We start from the raw sequence: 13,970 nt of genomic DNA on the forward strand, positions 1-13,970 counted from the left end.
AGGTGGAAAGAAATTAACTTTAAATGCATTCTCTAAGCTGCTGGCTGGCTTGGCTTGGAGAAGTGCTTTAAAGAGACAAATGCCTCCTCCAAGGCAGCCAACAAGGCAGTGGGGACTTCGAGAGCCGCACAAGATGTGTGAAAGAGCCACGTTTGGCTCCTGAGCAATAGGTCGGCTACCCCTGTTCTACCTGGCTTTTACGTTAAGCGAGTCTGGTCACCCCTGCTGTAGAACAAAGTTCTGAGAAAGGCAAATAAAAGCTGGCTCGTTCGCCCTAAGTATTCCGAACGGCTCAACAAAGGACAGATGTGGAGGTGAGTGACGACAGGGCCGAAAATCCAGTTTCCAAAAAGCACACACACACCAGCTTCCCAATCCACAAAACTCCCCAAGAGAAGTCCCGGGAGCTGGGAGGAGCTGAGACATTCTCTGGCCCCAACGGAGCAGCCTGTTGTGTGGCCCAGGAAGCCGAAGTCTTTCATATCACACACCAGAGAATCTGCTCGCGTTAGGGCAGCTGTTTGGATTCTCTGCAATTGCAGCGCTGGACACCCACGGACTTGGGGGAATCCGCGAAGTCGTCGGTGACATTTAAAAGTCGCGCCGGATTTGTGCCCCAGGCTGGCCTGATTTCATCAGGTCTTAGAAGCTAAGCAGAGCTAGCTCCAACTGGTACTTGGGATGGGAGACCACCGAGGAAGTCTGGGTTGTTATGCAGAGACAGGCAAACGAGTCCCTGCTGGCCTTTTCCCACAAAGAAGCCCTGTGTGAAACAATGGGGCCATCAGGGGGTGTGGCCTAATAAGCGAATGAGCCCCTGGTGGGCTTTTTCTACAAAAAAACCCCTGCACAAAACAATGGTGATGTCAGGGGGTGTGGCCTAATATGCAAATGGGTTCCTGCTGGCCTTTCCCCACAAAGAAGCCCTGTGTGAAACAATGGTGCCATCAGGGGGTGTGGTCTAATATGGAAATGAGTCACCCCCTGGATTTTTTCTACAAAAAACCTTATGTGAAACAATGGTGATAGCAGGGTTTTTTGGCCCAATATGTAAATGAGTCCTGCTGGACTTTTTCTACAAAGCTCTGTGCAAAACAATGTTGCCATCAGGGGTGTGGCCTAATATGTAAACGAGACCTTGCTGGGCTTTTCCCACAAAGAAGCGAAACAATGATGCTATCGGGGGTGTGGCCTAAGAAGAAGATATTGGATTTATATCCAGCCCACCACTCTGAATCTCAGAGCTGCTCACAATCTCCTTTCCCTTCCCCCCCCCCGCAACAGGCATCCTGCGAAATAGGTGGGTGGGGCTGAGAGGGCTCTCACAGCAGCTGCCTTTTCAAGGACAACTTCTGCCAGAGCTATGGCTGACCCAAGGCCATTCCAGCAGCTGCAAATGGAGGAGTGGGGATTGGGAACCAAATCCGGTTCTCCCAGAAAAGTGTCCACGCACTTAACCATTACACCAATCTGGCCCTATTTCCTTTCCCCTCCCCACAATAGACACCCTGTGATGTGGGGGGGCTGAGAGGGCTCTCCCAGCAGCTGCCCTTTCAAGGACAGAGAGCGGCCTACAATCTCCTTTCCCTTCCTCCCCCACAACAAACACCCTGTGAGGTGGGTGGGGCTGGAGAGGGCTCTCCCAGCAGCTGCCCTTTCAAGGACAGAGAGCGGCCTACAATCTCCTTTCCCTTCTCCCCCACAACAGACACCCTGTGAGGTGGGTGGGGCTGGAGAGGGCTCTCAGAGCAGCTGCCCTTTCAAGGACAACCTCTGCCAGAGCTATGACTGACCCAAGACCATTCCAGCAGGTGCAAGTGGAGGAGGGGGGAATCAAACCCGGTTCTCCAGATAAGAGTCTGCGCACTTCACCACTACACCAAACTGGCTCTCTAATTTGCAAATGTGTTCCTGCCGGGCTTTTTTGAAAGAAAGAAAGAAAGAAAGAAAGAAAGAAGAAAGAAAGAAAGAAAGAAAGAAAGAAAGAAAGAAAGAAAGAAAGAAAGAAAAGAAAGAAAGAAAGAAAGAAAGAAAGAAAAGAAGAAGAAGAAGAAGAAGAAGGAAGGAAGGAAGGAAGGAAGGAAGGAAGGGAAGGAAGGAAGGAAGGAAGGAAGAAAGAAGAAAGAAAGAAAGAAAGAAAGAAAGAAAGAAAGAAAGAAAGAAAGAAAGAAAGAAAGAGCCAGCCCTGAGAGTGGCACACGGTCACCTTCCCTTCCTCTCCCCACAAACAGACACCCTGTGAGGCAGGTGGGCCTGAGAGAGGTGGGGCTTGCCCAAGGTCACCATGCTGGCTGCATATGGAGAGGAGGGGGGCGGGAAACCAAGCCCTGTACTCCAGATTAGAGTCCACTGCTCTTAACCAGGCCACGGCTGCCTCTTCACTGTTTACTCTTTGCTACACTGCTTTATAGAAAAGATCTGAATTGCACAATCTATGGTTGCCATCTCTGGGCACAGAAATTCCTGGAAAGCTGAGGTGGAACTTGGGGAGGGAACTCAGCAGGTGCAGGATGCTATAAGAGAGACCCCCCTCCAAAGCAGCTGTTTTCTCCAGGAGAGCTGGTAGCAGATGTTGAAAGCATGCATTGATCCGTGTTATAGAGAAAAGAGAACCGTGGCTCTCGTGAAATGTCGGGAGAAAAGGCTGAAAACTTGATAAGCAAAACCGTGAGGGGCTCCTTTAATAAGCAGTTCCTTCCTCTTTCCATCTAAGCCACAAGCGGAACACCTAAAGACTCCACCCGCGTCTACACGACAGTTTGTTTCGAAGAGGCAGTTGCCCTGGAGAGACTGAGGTAGTGATTTTATGGGGCTTTTCAAATATGAAGCGTTCCTTTGTCTTATTTTATTTTTGCACTCAATAAGAACACATTTACACACTTATAGTGCAATAGCGTTATTGTTTCCAGTGGTTTTTCGTAGGTTTTCTCCACGGGGGACTGATCGCGAGTCTGGAGGTCGGTTGTGATACCGAATTTCAGGACCCCGCCTGGTAAGGCTAGCTCTGTCCTCTGGCTCCCAAAACAAAGGGTATATATATATGCCCTTAAAAAAAACTCATTACTCTGCCCTCTGCCATTAAAAAAAAGCAAATCCCAAGGTAACAGCTCCCATTCACTTCTACTTGGAAGCTAGGCTGTGGCATTTCTTCTCTAGTCTTATTCTCTGTGTATTTTATACAGTACTTATGAGCTTTACAGTTCTTTTCTCCTTCTCCCTTATTTTCAAAGAACATCAGAGAAGCCGTGTTGGGTCAAGCCAGTGGCCCCTCCAGTCCAACACTCTGTGTCACATAAGAACATAAGAGAAGCCATGTTGGATCAGGCCAATGGCCCCTCCAGTCCAACACTCTGAGTCACAGAAGAACATAAGAGAAGCCCTGTTGGATCAGGCCAATGGCCCATCCAGTCCAACACTCTGTGTCACATAAGAACATCAGGGAAGCCATGTTGGATCAGGCCAATGGCACATCCAGTCCAACACTCTGTGTCACATAAGAACATGAGAGAAGCCCTATTGGATCAGGCCAATGGCCCATCCAGTCCAACCCTCTGAGTCACATAAGAACATAAGAGAAGTCATGTTGGATCAGGCCAATGGCCCCTCCAGTCCAACACTCTGTGTTACATAAGAACATCAGAGAAGCCGTGTTGGATCAGGCCAATGGCCCATCTAGTCCAACGCTCTGTGTCACATAAGAGAAGCCGTGTTGGATCAGGCCAATGGCCCATCAAGTCCAACGCTCTGTGTCACATAAGAACATAAGAGAAGTCCTGTTGGATCAGGCCAATGGCCCCTCCAGTCCAACGTTCTGTGTCACAAAAGAATATAAGAGAAGCCCTGCTGGATCAGGCCAGTGGCCCCTCCAGTCCAACACTCTGTGTCACATAAGAACATAAGAGAAGCCCTGTTGGATCAGGCCAATGGCCCCCCCAGTCCAACACTCTGTGTCACATAAGAACATAAGAGAAGCCCTGTTGGATCAGGCCAGTGGCCCCTCCAGTCCAACACTCTGTGTCACATAAGAGAAGCCCTTTTGGATCAGGCCAATGGCCCATCCAGTCCAACACTCTGTATCACATAAGAACATAAGAGAAGCCATGTTGGATCAGGCCTATGGCCCCTCCAGTCCAACACTCTGTGTCACATAAGAACATAAGAGAAGCCCTGTTGGATCAGGCCAGTGGCCCCTCCAGTCCAACACTCTGAGTCACATAAGAACATAAGAGAAGCCATGTTGGATCAGGCCAGTGGCCCATCCAGTCCAACACTGTGTCACATAAGAACATAAGAGAAGTCATGTTGGATCAGGCCAATGGCCCATCCAGTCCAATGCTCTGTGTCACATAAGAGAAGCCGTGTTGGATTAGGCCAATGGCCCATCCAGTCCAACGCTCTGTGTCACATAAGAAAAGTCCTGTTGGATCAGGCCAATGGCCCCTCCAGTCCAACGCTCTGTGTCACATAAGAATATAAGAGAAGTCCTGTTGGATCAGGCCAGTGGCCCATCCAGTCCAACACTCTGTGTCACATAAGAACATAAGAGAAGCCATGTTGGATCAGGCCAGTGGCCCATCCAGTCCAGCACTCTGTGTCACATAAGAACATAAGAGAAGCCATGTTGGATCAGGCCGATGGCCCATCCAGTCCAACACTCTGTGTCACATAAGAACATAAAGAGAAGCCATGTTGGATCAGGCCAGTGACCCATCCAGTCCAACATTTTGTGTCCCACAATGGCCAAAAAACCCCCAGTTGCCATCAGGAGGTCCATCAGTGGGACCAGGACACTAGAAGCCCTCCCACTGTGCTCCCCCCCACTATCACCAAGAATACAGAGCATCACTTGCCCCAGTGTTCCAACAATACCCTGTGGCTAACTCACTGGAGAAGATCCTGATGCTGGGAGACAGAATGCAACAGAAAGGGATGGCAAAAGATGAGATGGCTGGACAGTTATTGAAGTAACAAACATGAATTTGAGCAGACTTCGGAGGATGGTGGATGACAGGAGGGCCGGGCGTGACTCTGTCCATGAGGTCATAGAGTCGGACTCGACTGTGCAACTGAACAACAAAAAATAACCACTGGTGAACCTCTGCTCCAGATGCTTATCCAGTCGCCTTGAAGCTGCCTGTATGTAGCCACCACCACTTCCTGTGGCAGTGAATTCCATGTGTCAATCACTCTTTGGGTGAAGAAGTACTTCCTTTTCACTGTTCTAACCCGACTGCTCAGCAATTTCATGGAGTGTTCAGAAGTTCTTGTGTTGTGAGAAAGGGAGAAAAGTCCTTCTTTCTCTACTTTCTCCATCCCATGCATTGTCTTGTAAACCTCTATCATGTCACCCCGCAGTCGACATTTCTCCAAGCTAAAGAGCCCCAAGTGTTTTAACCTTTCTTCCAAGGGAAAGTGCTGCAACCCTTTAATCATTCTAGTTGCCCTGTTCTGCACTTTTCCCAATGCAATATTAGATGTGGTGGATTAAATGTGTTTCCGAGTTTCAACTGTTCAGAAAAGCCAGGAGGGCAGCCTGCGGAATGGCCCAGAGGGTGCCTTACATTTACCAATGTGGCTTTAGATGCAGTCTCATTTCCACATAAAATCAAAATAAGCGACCGAACCCACAGGGATGCTATAAGGGCCATCTTCAGGGGTGGAATTCTACCAGGAGCTTCTTTGCATGTTAGGCCACACCCCCCTGATGTAGCCAATCCTCCAAGAGCTTACAAGGCTCTTTTTTTGTAAGCTCTTGGAGGACTGGCTACATTAGGGGGGTGTGGCCTAATATGCAAAGGAGCTCCTGCTAGAATAGCACCCCTGGCCATCTTCAATAGCACACACTGATCGAACGAGCGCACTAGGAGGCAAGGGGCTTTCCTGCATTCTCATTTTCCACATTTGTGCTTTCCTCCTGCTTCCATTTTTTCCCCATGTTTTGCTCCCTCTGGTGGCTGATTTGATATTATATTGATTTACGTCAGGCGTATCTCCCTTGCAGATTTAAACTGCAGGTTTTTTATGCTGGAAATAAACCACTGCAATATTGAATTAAAGCAACAGGAGCACGCAAGTAAGGAAAATTAGACTGCAGAAAAACTCAAGGGTCTGATCCGCTCCTACACTGGAAATACCGGGGTTGTTTTTTTTTGTCGCTTGCTCAGACCCCTCAGGAAAAATACACATTTTGCATTTCTAGCATGAACGACATCCTATGCTTTCTGAAGGAGCCCCATAGCACAGAGAGGTAAGCTGCAGTCCAAGCTCTGCTCAAGACCCGAGTTCGATCCCGGCGGAAGCTGGGTTCAGGTAGTCGGCTCAAGGCTGACTCAGCCTTCCATCCTTCTGAGTACCCAGCTTGCTGGGGGGAAAGTGTAGATGACTAGGGAAGGCAACAGCAAACCACCTTGTAACAAGAAGTCTGCCATGAAAACATCATAATGTGACATCACCCCATGGGTTTGTAACGACTCGGTGCTTTCACACCTTCAAGCTTTACACTTTCAGACCGATGTTATTCTCCTGTAAATTTTGCTGTGCCTTTAAAAAAAAAGCCCCTTAATTATGCAATTAGCTTTTATTACTTCTGGCGGAAGAGTTCCACAGGTCAAAACCCCTTATCGTTGAAGTCTGCTTGTGTGGACGCGAGTCCTCTCATTTTAATTTGTTTGAAAAGGAAGGGGAAAGAACTGAAAAGCAGGGCAGATAATTTGTAATTTACTGGCTGCACAGTTATGCTCTCTTCTTAGAGAGAGAGAGAGAGAGAGAGAGACATTAGTGTGCATATTGGGTGTGCGTGTGAAACTGGAGGCCCACCGGAGCTTAGAAGAATCGCAGATTTATACCCTGCCCTTCTTTCTGAATCAGAGACTCAGAGCAGCTTACAATCTCCTGTATCGTCTTCCCCCACAACAGACACCCTGTGAGGTGGGTGGGTTTGAGAGAGCTCTCCCAGCAGCTGCCCTTTCAAGGACAGAGAGCGGCCTACAATCTCCTTTCCCTTCCTCCCCCACAACAGGCACCCTGTGAGGTGGGTGGGGCTGGAGAGGGCTCCCCCAGCAGCTGCCCTTTCAAGGACAGAAAGCGGCCTACAATCTCCTTTCCCTTCCTCCCCCACAACAGACACCTTGTGAGGTGGGTGGGGCTGGAGAGGGCTCTCCCAGCAGCTGCCCTTTCAAGGACAGAGAGCGGCCTACAATCTCCTTTCCCTTCCTCCCCCACAACAGATGCCCTGTGAGGTGGGTGGCGCTGAGAAAGCTCTCCCAGCAGCTGCCCTTTCAAGGACAGAGAGTGGCCTACAATCTCCTTTCCCTTCCTCCCCCACAACAGACGCCCTGTGAGGTGGGTGGCGCTGAGAGGGCTCTCCCAGCAGCTGCCCTTTCAAGGACAGAGAGCGGCCTACAATCTCCTTTCCCTTCCTCCCCCACAACAGGCACCCTGTGAGGTGAGTGGGGCTGGAGAGGGCTCTCCCAGCAGCTGCCCTTTCAAGGACAGAGAGCGGCCTACAATCTCCTTTCCCTTCCTCCCCCACAACAGACACCCTGTGAGGTGGGTGGGGCTGGAGAGGGCTCTCCCAGCAGCTGCCCTTTCAAGGACAGAGAGCGGCCTACAATCTCCTTTCCCTTCCTCCCCCACAACAGACACCCTGTGAGGTGGGTGGGGCTGGAGAGGGCTCTCCCAGCAGCTGCCCTTTCAAGGACAGAGAGCGGCCTACAATCTCCTTTCCCTTCCTCCCCCACAACAGACACCCTGTGAGGTGGGTGGGGCTGGAGAGGGCTCTCCCAGCAGCTGCCCTTTCAAGGACAGAGAGCGGCCTACAATCTCCTTTCCCTTCCTCCCCCACAACAGACACCCTGTGAGGTGGGTGGGGCTGAGAGGGTTCTCAAAGCAGCTGCTTTTTCAAGGACAACTCTTGCAAGAGCTATGGCTAACCCAAGGCCATTCCAGCAGCTGCAAGTGGAGGAGTGAAGAATCAAACCCGGTTCTCCCAGATAAGAGTCCACGCACTTAACCACTATGCCAAAGTGGTTCACCAAGCTTACACGTTCTGGGGCTAGTCTAAGATCACAAACAGAACAGCTTTTAGTGTGTGTGTGTTTGTGTATACGCAGACACGTCTAACAAGAACAAAAGAAATGCCCCAGGGTGACAAAAGTCTTAGGTCCTTAACAAATCTCTTGAGTATTTAATATCAGTAATTAAGAACAATGTGTAGTTTCCAAACATGCTTTAACAAGGAAATTCACCAACAGCAAAGTAATATAATATATGGTATAACACAGTGCAGTGACTCGACGAAATTGCCGGTTGCTCTTAACAGATATTATGCTAGTCTAAAAACGTGGCTTCAACTGGGTCTAGAAGGATCATATTTCAGCCCAAAGGAAGGCGATAGACATCCCAACAGTTGGAATACTACTATTTTCCCCTCTTGGGATTTATTTCAGATATGGGGACATTGCTCTGAGATTTATGCGAGCTGAAGATGGGGAGGGACGGTGGCTCAGTGGTAGAGCATCTGCTTGTGAAGCAGAAGGTCCCAGGTTCAATCCCTGGCATCTCCAAAAAGGGGTCCAGGCAAATAGGTGTGAAAAACCTCAGCTTGAGACCCTGGAGAGCCGCTGCCAGTCTGAGAAGACAATACTGACTTTGATGGACCAAAGGTCTGATTCAGTATAAGGCAGCTTCATATGTTCATATGTTCAAGATTAAGGCTATTCGAAACTGGACATGATTGATTACCGGTTCGGTTTAGCTTTCTTAAGGTGATCAAGTCCGCGGTGGCAAGCGAAGAATATTGTTTGCTATAGTCCCATTTTGGGATTAGCTTGATCTCTCTTTGTTAAGAGCAACCTGCAATCTGAAAGCCCACGAATGTCTGCAGAGGACCTTTGTTAAATCATCTGGAATTGAGTGTTGTGATTGGAAATCAAAGTATTGGCTATTCTGCGTTTTATGGTTCTCTTCCCCTCTTTGTCTAAGTTTGGAGAAGAGAAGCCATTCCTAGTTTTGTTCTCTAACTGTAAAGATGTAGAAGTTAGTGCCCGTTATTTTTCTTCCCAGTTTACCCTTCCCTTGTAGTTTTAAGTAAAGCAATCACATCGAGTTACTGCACTGCGTTACACCACATCTTGCATTACTTTGCTGTTTGTGAATTTCCTTGTTAAAGTGTTTTTTTGAAACTTTGCACATTGCTCTTAATGACTGACGTGAAAAACCCTAGAGATTTGTTAAGTACCTAAGACATGATGTCACCCTGGGGCGTTTCTTTTATTCTGTAGTCACATAATTACCCCAGGTTCCCTTTGTATTGCTGATTACATGTTTAACAAGATCCAAGTGGGCAGCCATGTTTGTCTGAAGCAGCAGAACAAAGGAGGAGTCAAGGTCACCTTTAAGACCAACCAAGTTTTATTCAGAATGTAAGTTTTTGTGTGCTCCGAGCACACTTCGTCAGACGAGAAATCTGTGAGCAGAGCTGCATATAGCTGGTAGGCAGTGGTTTAGAATGCAAAAGGGTACAAATTTAAGATCCGATGACAGAATAGTAAAATTAATCAATTTGTTTATAAGACTGATTCCTCGTGTGGTGAAGTGTGCTTAGAGCACACGAACGCTAACATTCTGAGTAAAACTTTGTTGGTCTTACTAGACCACTAGTTTGTTCTAATGTTTAACAAGAGGCAGCGAAGAACAGACTGCAGCTTGGGGATCTCTTCCGTCCCAAGGAGAGCGGCATAACACCAGATTTCTCCCAGCCACGCACCTACCGACACCCACTCCGACTCCGGCGCTGCAAATAAAACCATAGAGAAGCATTTGGAATCATGAAAGAGAGAGGAAAAAGAAAAGTTATGTTTGCCAGATCTCGGATGAAAACAGGACACGCAAAAAACAGTCGTGGACTTGAGCCGGGAGGAGTTCGCAAAGAGGGACCTCTGCCAAGGTTTGGGTGAGAACTTGATTCTGATCACGCTGTGGGCAAAGAGAAAGGAAAGCAGCCTGGTGCATTCCCTGGGGGGGAAGGCCTTCAGTCCCTTGGCAAGCTGGTTTCCCCCCACTCTCACTGCAAAGGGGAAAAGGACATCAGACCTTAAGCTCTCCTTCAAGGAAGGAAAGTCCCCCGCACAATTGCTGACAGACTCCAACTGTGGCTCCGGGGACCTGACGTAACCCTGATTTTGATAGAGACAAAAGCGGCACCCTGTGGGACTTTGCGTTGGTATGGCACCAAAAGTGAGCTCTTACCTGCACAAAAGCGGAAAATAGTAAAGAGTCTAGTAGACAAACAAATTTGATTGTAGTGTAAGCTTTCAAGAAACACAGTTCTCTTCGTCAGATGCATAGAATCATAGAGTTGGAAGGGACCTCTACGGTCATCTAGTCCAACCCCCTGCACAATGCAGGAAACTCACAAACACTTCCCCCTAAATTCACAGGATCTTCATTGCTGTCAGATGGCCATCTAGCCTCTGTTTAAAAACCTCCAAGGAAGGAGAACTCACCCACCACCTCCCGAGGAAGCCTGTTCCACTGAGGAATTCCTGTAACTGTCAGGAAGTTTTTCCTAATGTTGAGCCGGAAACTCTTTTGATTTAATTTCAACCCACTGGTTCTGGTCCTACTTTCCGGGGCCACAGAAAACAATTCCACACCATCCTCTATATGACAGCCCTTCAAATACTTGGTGATCATATCACCTCTCAGCCGCCTCCTCTCTAGGCTAAACATGCCCAGCTCCTTCAGCCTTTCCTCATAGGACTTGGTCTCCAGACTCCTCACCATCTTCATCGCCCTCCTCTGGACCCGTTCCAGCTTGTCTATATCCTTAAAATGTGGTGCCCAAAACTGAACACAATACTCCAGGTGAGGTCTTACCAGAGCAAAGTAAAGTGATACCATCACATCACATGATCTGGACACTATACTTTTGTTGATACAGCCCAAAATTGCATTTGCCTTTTTATCTACCACATCACACTGTTGACTCATGTTCAGCGTATAATCCACTAAGACCCCTAGATCCTTTTTGCACATACTACTGCTAAGACAAGTCTCCCCGATCCTATAACCATGCATTGGATTTTTCCTACCTAAATGCAGAACTTTACATTTATCCCTGTTAAGATGCATTTTATTGGTTTTAGCCCATTTCCAGTCTATCAAGGTCATCCCGTATCCTGTTTCTGTTGTCTTCTGTGTTTGCAACCCCTCCCAATTTAGTATCATCTGCAAATTTAATAAGCATTCCCTCTATTCCTTCATCCAAATTGTTGATAAAGATGTTGAACAAAACAGGTCCCAGGACAGATCCTTGAGGCACTCCACTTGTCACTCCTCTCCAAGAGGATGAGGAACCATTCACAAGCACTCTTTGGGTGTGATCTGTCAGCCAGTTACAGATCCACCTAATGGTAACAGGATCCAAACCACATTTTACCAACTTGTCAACAAGGATAGTATGTGGAACTTTATCAAAAGCCTCACTGAAATCAAGATAAATGATGTCTACAGCATTCCTCTGATCCAGCAAGGTAGTCACTTTCTCAAAAAAAGAGATCAGGTTAGTCTGACATGACTTGTTCTTGAGAAAACCATGCTGGCTCTTAGTAATCACATTCATTCTTCCTAAATGTTCCAGGACGGGTCGGTAGTTACTCGTCATTTTCCCCCTTCTTGAAGATGGGAACAACATTTGCCTGCCTCCAATCTTCTGGCACCTCTCATGTCCTCCAAGAATTCTCAAAAATAATAGCCAGAGGTTCAGAAATTACATCAGCAAGCTCTTTTAGAACCCTTGGATCCAATTCATCTGGCCCTGAGGACTTTGTTTCATTTAAAGAAACTAGGTGTTTATGTACTACCCCTATGCTGATCCTAGGTTGGAACTTCATATCCTCCTTATATGTTCTGTTTTTGTCAAAGTTGAGCACCGTTTCCCTCTAAAGAGAAGCCTGAGAAAAAGTAGGAATTGAGCAGTTCTGCCCTCTCTTCATTACCTGGTACAATTTCACTTTCTTGCCCTCGCAATGGGCCTATTATGTCCATGCTCTTTTTCTTACTCTGAACATAAGAAAATAACCCTTTTTGTTGTTTTAGCATCTTTGGCCAGCCTAAGCTCACACTGAGCTTTAGTTTTCCTAACTTTTTCTCTACAAGCACTGGTGATTTCTTTATATTCATCCTTGGTTATAAAGCCCTCCTTCCAATTCCTAAAGTAGTCTTTTTTATTTCTCAAGTCTTTAGAGAGCTGTCCACGGAGCCACTTCGGCTTTAGGCTTTTTCCATTTTTTCTTCTCATAGGAATCGTCTGTGATTGCGCTTTCAGTATTTTGCTTTTAAGAAATTCCCATCCCTCCTGAACCCCCTTCCTCCTAAGTATTTCTGACCATGGGATTTTGCCCAGCATAGTTCTAAGTTTACCTAAGTTTGCCTTTCTGAAGTCCAACCTATAAGTCTGACTACATATAGCTTTTCCCTTCCCTAAGACTATAAATTCCAAAACCACATGGTCACTACTGCCCAGGGTGCCCACTGTTTCCACCTCTTTGATCAGTTCTTCCTTGTTGGTGAGAATCAAATCCAAGATAGCAGATCCCCTTGTTTCCTTCTTCACTTTCTGGAAAAGGAAGTTGTCAGCAAGACAAGTCAGGAATCTATCTGGCTTTTCATTTTTAGCAGAGTTGGACTTCCAACAGATGTCTGGGTAATTGAAATCTCCCATGATCTCCCTTTTCTTGGAGAACTTTGCAATTTGCTGTAGAAGTATCTCATCCAAGTCCTCTGACTGACTTGGTGGTCTATAGCAGATCCCCACAACAATATCACTGTTATTTCTTACTCCTTTTATTTTTACCCAGAGACTCTCAACTGAGCTGCCATGCTCAGAGTCACATATTTCCTCACAAGTAGATACCTCCTTCACATATACTGCTACGCCTCCGCCCTTTCTCATTTGTCTGTCCCTTTTCAATAAGTTGTACCCCTGAATCCTAATATTCCAGTTGTGAGTGTCATCCCACCAAATTTCAGTAAGGCCTATTATGTCATAGTCTCTTTCCTTTATTAGGACTTCCAGTTCCTCCTGTTTGTTTCCCATACTCTGTGCATTAGTGCAGAGACACTGGAATCCACGTTTTATGCATTCTGAGGATTTAGTTTCCATACAAGCCCGCAAGTTCACATTACCTAGCATATGCACCACTCTTTGCAAATCTTTAATGTTTTTATCCCCCGTTTCTGGCATCATATGAGGCTTTGAATTATTGTCTTGCTCCCCCATACAATTTAGTTTAAAGCCCTCCTTATTAGGTTAGCAAGGGTGTTACCAAACACCCTTTTCCCTACCGCCGTAAGGGAGCATGCATCTGACGAAGAAAGCTGTCTTTCTTGAAAGCTTAAGCCCATGGCTTTTTTTGTAGCAGGAACCCCCTTTGCAGATGAGGGCACACCCTCCTAATGTAGCCAGTCCTCCAAGAGCTTACAGTAGGCCCCATAAGAAGAGCCCTGTAAGCTCTTGGGAGGATTGGCTCCATCAGGGGTGTGTGGCTGATGTTCCTGCTACAAAAAAAGCCCTGCTTATGCCACAATAAAATTTGTTAAGTCTTAAGGTGCTACTGGACTCTTTTGTCATTTTGCAGCAACAGACTAACCCGGGTAACTCTTTTGGATCTATGCACAAAAGCAATGCATACTCTTGTGCGAGAGCAGAGTCCCACCGCAGAGTGCTTCAGCCTCTGCCAGGGTCACAATTAAATGAAGATCAAAAGTCGGCAGAGCAATCCTGTGTTTAAAGGATTGGGCCTCCATTCTCCCTAGCTCTGCTTCCCAAACAGGTCTGGTGGAAAACACTCCTCCCTGCCTATCCCATTTCCCATCTATGTAAGAGCTCCCCGGCCACACCCAAACCGATTCTCAATCTCAGCCCCACCCCTACTCCGGGGATGAGTCTAGCAGTATGGGAAGAGTTT

At 47.2% G+C, this 13,970-nt stretch overlaps 1 non-coding gene across 1 annotated transcript; it reads left to right on the forward strand.

Moving 5' to 3' along the window:
• Positions 1-8,497: 8,497 nt before the first annotated feature.
• Positions 8,498-8,564, forward strand: TRNAH-GUG (transfer RNA histidin (anticodon GUG)). The gene has a single exon. It is a non-coding gene; the product is annotated as a tRNA-His (tRNA).
• Positions 8,565-13,970: the final 5,406 nt, after the last annotated feature.

Source organism: Heteronotia binoei, chromosome 2 (assembly GCF_032191835.1).
Source record: "Heteronotia binoei isolate CCM8104 ecotype False Entrance Well chromosome 2, APGP_CSIRO_Hbin_v1, whole genome shotgun sequence".
NCBI classification, from domain to species: domain Eukaryota; kingdom Metazoa; phylum Chordata; class Lepidosauria; order Squamata; family Gekkonidae; genus Heteronotia; species Heteronotia binoei.